Source organism: Coregonus lavaretus, assembly GCF_964263955.1.
Source record: "Coregonus lavaretus genome assembly, chromosome: 30".
NCBI lineage: Eukaryota > Metazoa > Chordata > Actinopteri > Salmoniformes > Salmonidae > Coregonus > Coregonus lavaretus.
This window is the reverse complement of record NC_140017.1, coordinates 34,600,960-34,608,827: the sequence shown is the minus strand read 5'-3', so window position 1 is coordinate 34,608,827 and position 7,868 is coordinate 34,600,960.

The following is a 7,868-nucleotide window of genomic DNA, read 5'->3' as shown; positions in this document are numbered from 1 at the left end:
AGCTAACACATTTTCTAACTAGGGTTCTTGCCCAAAATGTACTTACTAGTGAGCTATAGCCATATAAACTAGCTAGCCTAGTTAGTGATGCACGACTTATTTGGGATGAATCAAAAATAAAACTCGGTGCTGTGTACGTTACTGTGTTCAAGCAAAGTGTATTCTTGTGTACAAATAACTACCATTGTGGACACTGACAACAACAGCTACAATCAGGAATTATTGGCCAAAGGCAGCCCAACATGAACTTGTCAGAGCTAGGCCCGCTACTCCTACCTGGCTTTCGAGCTAGCTTGCTAACTAGTAGCAGTAGTTTTAAAGTTTTGAATAATCGCGTAAGATAATAAGGTGCTGAAAAAGTCCAGTACTATACTGTGGCTAGTTACTGTACTAGGTACCTAACAACTTTGTTCAACAACAATTTATACAGTTACATTATCAAGCCCCGTAAGGAGGGAGACAGTTGAAGACGTTTCAATCAGTTCGCTAACGTTACTATTTGACGCTTTGGTCACTGTCCTTTTCCCCTCTCCTTCTTCTTTGACTTCAGACCAGACGCCTGAAGCTAGCAATCTCGATAGCAAACAAACCGGAGAAATTGAACGATTTCTAAGTGTGAATACATCAGTGTAAAGAAAAAAAGACAAATGTATTTAACTTACCCGATGGATTCAAACAGAATTGATTATTCCACTGAGAAATAGTTCGTTAGATTGGGATTGAAGCAGACTGTCTCCATCCCCAGTGTCCACACCCTCGTCGTCGTTTTACGTGGGAGAGGAAAAATATTTGCCCTCGTCCACTACCAAATTCTCCATACTAGCGCCCTCTATCGGAAAACAGCCACTTCTTTCCTGTATGAAGATACATTTCCGTTCCTCCAGGGCACGTTTTTCCCTCAGGTTTCAATGACACCTTTATTCTAGGCCTAGCTGTATATTTTCATTTCACCGACCCCAACATGAAAACAAACATGTCCAATAAAAAGGCTCTGCTGGGGGGTCCTCCTGTGGGGGAAGACGAGAGTTTGAGGAGAGGACAGTGAAAGTACCTTCCAGACTTAATGATGAAAAGCTTTTTTTGTCTGTGGCCATGCATCTTGGATAGTAATTCAAAATATAGGGGAAACTTCAAGATAGTAAGGAGTTTTACGCTTTGAGAATTAGTGCTGAGGTATGTCATAAATAACTTCACTGTAAATGCAATGCCTCGTAATTTCCACTAGGTGGCAGTATAAACCAGCTCTTCTCTACAGTGATAGGCAGATGAGTAGAAGAGGCAGAGCCCCCAAGCTGCCTGCAGCCTGTAAGATTCATTCAAAGAGTTGAAAGATTTAAAAAAATATGACATTTCATTCTGCTTGTCTCCTTCTCTCCAGGGGTTTAGGGGTGTTCCACTGTGTTACATTAGAATATATTATGCCTCAGAAATCAAGGCTACAGGCAGTCTTAATGAGGATGAGCTACAAAGTCACAAGCTCACTAATGAATTTGCTAATTTAGACACATTTACACTTTTTCTCGCTTGCTGAAAAACACACATACCAGACTGACTGCATAAATTTGACTCGCTCGAATGCACCGATTATCTTTGGTTGTAGGACTGACCAGGACAGAACCTCCACACTTGGGGGATGAAAGCCTCTCTGTAGTAAACTGAGCAGAGGATGCATTCTATTATCTGCTGATTCAAGGACGGTTACAGAATCACATACGTATTCATTTGACAATATTTCAACGAATATACTTTTTTGAATAGGTCACCGTTTTGCCAAATTAGCACATTGGAAATCAGTAAAATAACCACAGAACCTGTATTTTCAATTTAGGAAATAAAAGGCTCAATACATTTCTAAAGCAACATTTATTTTTATTTTTTAGATTTTCTTCCTCTGTTCCCATTCCTCAAAGAGGGAATATGTGGGTTAATACAGAATCCAGCACTAGTAAGAGCGTCTGCTAAATGACTAAAATGTAAATGTAGTAGAGATCCTAATTCTATGGCAACTCCTCTCAGGTGCAGTGGCAGCATATACAGTCATTGGGCGGATCACTTTTGTCAAGTCCATGACCATCATTGGTCACCGCCTTTCAAAGTGTGTTGCATTATGGGGATAAAAATGGTCTAACTTGCACCTACATGTGGACTGCGTGAACTTTACAAAAATCATGTGATCAAAGGTCAAGAAGGTTTGACTGCAGTCGACTACAAGTTTCTGCAGTTGCTCTTCACCAACTTCCTCCTGCAGCCAGCATTGTGGGAGGCTCTATTGTCAACCAATCATTATGGTGTTTTTGTTTGACCCACATGACCAAAGACATGATTGAAACCGGAACCAACTTTGCCGCGATTCATGTATTCAGTGGATATACAAATTAATGTGATATTTGATGTTCTCTCTCACTAATTGATTGTGCAATCTACACACATATGATTTCAGTTTGTGAGGGTGTGATATGGGGGTTAGAGACATGTTTATTTCAACATTATAAAGACAAACTGGTATAAACAAGGGCAACACTACCAGGTTGATCTGAGCCTTGCCTTTGGAAAACCACTTTAGTGACCTACTTTCGGCTGTCGCAGATGCACCACCCCTAGGTGCTTTTAGCAATGTGGGTGCATCTACATACACTAGCAACATCCCCCACAAGTTATTCCTTTCTTATCCACATATGGCACACGTGCAGGACTTTTATTTTGACATGAGGTAAGCAGAGGGGAAGTTGAAGGAAGACTTTCATGGCAGCATCAGGGCGATACATGTAAGGGAGCCATGGATGACGAACCATCAAACAGGCAAAGCGTCAATACAGGACTAAGATTGAATCGTACTACACCGGCTCCGACACTCGTCAGATGTGGCAGGGCTTGCAAACTATTACAGACCACGAAAGGAAGAATAGCCGCGATCTGTCCAGTGACACGAGACTACCAGACGAGCTAAATTACTTCTATGATCGCTTCGAGACAAGCAACACTGAAGCATACATGAGAGCATCAGCTGTTCCGGACGACTGTGTGATCACGCTCTCCATAGCCGATGTGAGTACGACCTCTAAACAGGTCAACATTCACAAGGCCACAGGGCCAGACGGATTACCAGGACGTGTATTCCGAGCATGCGCTGACCAACTGGCAAGTGTCTTCACTGACATTTTCAACCCGTCCATGACTGAGTGTGTAATACCAACATGTTTCAAGCAGACCACCACAGTCCCTGTGCCCAAGAACACTAAGGTAACCTGCCTAAATGACTACCGACCCGTAGCACTCACGTCTGTAGCCATGAAGTGCTTTGAAAGGCTGGTCATGGCTCACATCAACACCATTATCCCAGAAACCCTAGACCCACTCCAATTTACATACCGCCCCAACAGATCCACAGATGATGCAATCTCTATTGCACTCCACACTGCCCTTTCCCACCTGGACAAAAGGAACACCTACGTGAGAATGCTATTCATTGACACAGCTCAGCGTTCAACACCATAGTGCCCTCAAAGCTCATCACTAAGCTAAGGACCCTGAGACTGAACACCTCCTTCTGCAACTGGATCCTGGACTTCCTGACGGGCCGCCCCCCAGGTGGTAAGGGTAGGTAACAACACATCTGCCACACTGATCCTCAACACGGGAGGCCCTCCGGGGTGCGTGCTCAGTCCCATCCTGTACTCCCCGTTCACCAATGACTGCATGGCCAGGCATGACTCCAACACCATCATTATGTTTGCCGAAGACACAATAGTGGTAGGCCTGATCACCGACTGCTCAGCCTCCAACTGCAATGCACTACAGAGGGTAGTGCGTACGACCCAGTACATCACTGGGGCCAAGCTTCCTGCCATCCAGGACCTCTATACCAGGCGGTGTCAGAGGAAGGCCCTAAAAATTGTCAAAGACTCCAGCCACCCTAGTCATAGACTGTTCTCTCTGCTACCGCACGGCAAGCGGTACCGAGTCTAGGTCCAAAAGGCTTCTTAACAGCTTCTACCCCCAAGCCATAAGACTCCTGAATAGCTAATCAAATGGCTACCCAGACTATTTACATTGTCCCCCCTCCCCTCTTTTACGCTGCTGCTACTCTCTGTTTATTATCTATGCCTGTTTATTATCTATGCACAGTCACTTTAACTCTACCTATATGTACATATTACCTCAATTACCTCGACTAACCGGTGCCCCCGCACATTGACTCTGTACCGGTACCCACTGTATATAGCCTCGCTACTGTTATTTTACTGCTGCTCTTATTTTACTTAACTATTTTTTACTTAACACTGATTTTTCTTAAAACTGCATTGTTGGTTAACGGCTTGTAAGTAGACATTTCACTGTAAGGTCTACTACACCTGTGGAATTCGGCGCATGTGACAAATACAATTTGATTTGATTCTGTTGGCCCGAGTGAAGCTAGAGGAAATGAGTGGAATACTGAAACATCTAAGAATGGAACTAAAAGGGCTGAAGTTGTAAATCAAGACGAGCCTCGGTATGACGACGCCTCCTTGTTGGAGTGCATTTCATGAGCAAGGATGTTTTTTTGGGGAAGGATGCATTGGTAGAAGTGGAGTCAGTCAGAGTGGAGGAGTGGTATGATGTTGATTTCATGCGTGTCAAAAGAACAAAAGGAGAAAGCTCTGTGGATGTACAAAGTCTCGACGCATGAAGTGGAATGCTATGATTATCGGAGTAGGGCACCGATAAAAGGTGTCATATCTGGCGTCTCGATGGATATTGAGGCTTCATGGTTTATATGAACATGTCAGGAATAGTGTTTGCAAACGGAATATCATTGTTGAAGAGTCTGAGGATGCAAGGTGTTGCAATTGTGATGGGAATCACGTTCCAGAGTTCCCTGAGTGCCCTGTTAGGGTGAAGGAGGTAAATGTAGGAAGGATCAGGGCTGTCGAGAAGGTATTTTATGCAGAGACAGTGAAAATTGTCAAAGCAGCGAGTAAAGATGATGAAGCTATGGCAGTGGATGCCCAACAGTCTGTGGTGGCAGGTAGCTTAGTGGTTAAGAGCGTTGTGCCAGTAACCGAAAGGTCGCTGGTTCTAATCCCCGAGCTGAAAAATCTGTCGATGTGCCCTTGAGCAAGGCACTCAATCCTAATTGCTCCTGTAAGTCGCTCTGGGTAAGAGTGTCTACTAAAATGTGAAATGTTGTCAGTCAGTTGAGAGATCCTGAAACACTAATGATGAAGAAGTTTAATTTTGTTGCCTTTATTGTGCAGGTGATTCATTGTACAGGACAAACTAACAAAATAAATGAACAAACAGGAAATTATTGTGAAAGCGGCTAAAAGGTTATTGGATCTACAGGCTGAAACGTTGCAGGGAATACTATCTGAAGATGCTTCCCCCTCTCAGGCCCCAGAGCCTGTGTAGGGATCTGAGTACAGTGAAGGAGTATATTATTATTTATTTTGAATAATATGAGTGTGTTTTATTTATATATAGTATTTTTTTGTTTTGTTAAAGTATCTCAGTTATTACCCCACCCAGTAGGTGGTGGCAATGCTCCTTTTTGGATGTAGTCCGCCAATAAAACCTTGAAGAAGAAGAAGAAGAGGGTCTCTTGGGGGGCGACGGAAGAAGCAGGCCAAGATGTCGACACAAGTCCAGAGGATAGAATAGACGCCGGAAGGGAAAGGAGGGGGAAAATTGAGTTCTTTGAGAAGAAAAGAAACCGATGGTGGTTAGGAGAAATGCATTATTATCATAAGGAGACGTATACTTGGATGAATGAGGAGGAATGGAGGGAAAAAGAGAGGCAGAGGAGGTCTAAGAGAGAGAGGGAGGAAGACTGTGAGTTTGAGTCGGGAAAAAATGGGGGGGGAAAGGGAGAAGGTTTGTTAAAGAAGAGTGGTAGGAAATGTAAGCAAAGTGAGCTGAAGACAGGAGGAGAAATGTAAGTGAATGAGGGTGAAGTATCGGAGGTGGTAGGTGTGGTGAAGTGCTCGGAGCCAGAGGCTTGCACAGAGGGTCAGGATAAAGATGAGTCTGTGACAGTAGGAGTGAAGTTTGTGGAAAAAGTGGATCCTTGCCTTTTGGCTGATCCATTTGTGGTTTCAAGATGGGTGAAAAAAGCGTTGGGTGTAGTGGAATCGGTGAGGGTAACCAGAAGTGGTCTAGTGATAATTGTTTGTGTTTCTGTTGGGCAGAGGGAGAAGGCGCTCAGAGTTTCTCTCAAGAAAAGGGCGCCATTGAAAGGAGTGATTACTGGGGTAGCAGTAAATGTAAAAGTGGATCAACTGAAGGAGATGATTCCCGGTGTGTGTGATGCTCGTCGTTGGGTGCGACACAAACAGGGGGTCGAGAGTGGGGAAACAGAAGAGTCATTGTCTGTTCTTTTGAGTTTTGAAGTTGAGTCTTTGCCTGACAAAGTGAAATTAGGATATATAAGTTATCCTGTGCGAGCTTATGTGCCGAGTACATTACGATGTTACAGGTGTCAAACTTATGGGCATGTGGCAGCAGTATGTAGGCGGGAGATTCCAAGGTGTGAGAAGTGTGCAGAAGGGCATTAGACAAAGGAGTGTGAAGCAGTGGGGAAAGTGGTGGTATGTGCTAATTTTAGGGGTGGCCATGGGGCTGGGGATCAGACATGTCCAGTGCGAGAGAAGCAGGTTGAGGTTTCCAGGGTAAGAGTAGAGAAGAAATTCATATGCGGAGGCAGTGAAGAAAGTAGAGGAAGAGGGGTCGGTAAGATTGGCTTTTTAGCGTTTATAGCAATGGTTATTAATTGTACTGCAGGGATGGAACGTAAGTCAAAGAAAATTGAGGTTGTGGTGGCAGCTGCAGAGAGATATTTGGGTGTGCGAGGCTTGACAGCAGAAGAGTTACATGGAGTGTTAAGTGGTGATGTCCCATCATTTCAGGTTGAGGGTATGAGGTAGGTGTGAGTATATTTAAATAGTGGAGAAGGGTGGGGTTAATTATTAGTAATAGTTTTGAATTTGTGAGTGTAGTGTTAGATGGTAGGGTATTTCTTTGCTTTGCTTTATTTTATTTTTCAAGGAAAAGAAAAGGGAGTTGTACTCCAGTCTAGTAGGTGGCAGTAATGCAACAAATTGGATGCCAACCGCCGTTAAACCTCATTGAAGAAGAAGAAGGTCTGCCTTCTCAGGTGTATTTGGGTTATATGAAATTCCCTGTGAGATCCTTCGTTCCTAAACCAATTCAGTGTGATAAATGTTAATAATTTTAGCCTAAATGCTGCAATTGTTGTGGTGAACATGCACCCAAATTTCTGAAGTGTCCTGTTAGGGTGAAGGAGACTGAGGTGGCGAGAATAAGGGCTGTCCAGAATGTCTCCTATCCGGAGGCATTGAGAAGAGTGGAAGAAAGAGAAGTTGAAGAAGTAATGGTAGTAGGAGTAGAGGCACAAGATTATGTTCCTTGTCAACATAGTGATCCTGACATGTTGCATGTTAAAAAGGTGGACTTTGTAGCGTTTATTACTTTGGTTATCAACTGCACCGCGCAAACGGAGAGGAAATCGGAGAAAATATGCATCATTGTGAGTGCGGCTGAGCGTTTTTTGGGACTTAGCGACTTTTCCGCAGAGGCATTACAAGGAATCATGTCGATGAATGCTCCGTCCTTCAAGGCACCTGAGCCAGTGTATGGATTTTTTATTTATTTAAATGTGACTGAAGGAGTGGGATGGTTGTTTGATTTATTTTTGTATTATCTCACCTACCCGACTTCTCCTCGACTTTCGTCTACAGTCGGTTTATTGCCTTACCACTCAAACGCGCCCTTTTGAGTGGCAGTGATCAAGACCACTGGGAACTCTGAAAAATAACGAGGTGAAGTCATGACGTCAGTGATCTTCAGGTTGAAAGTCGGGGCTCGAGTTG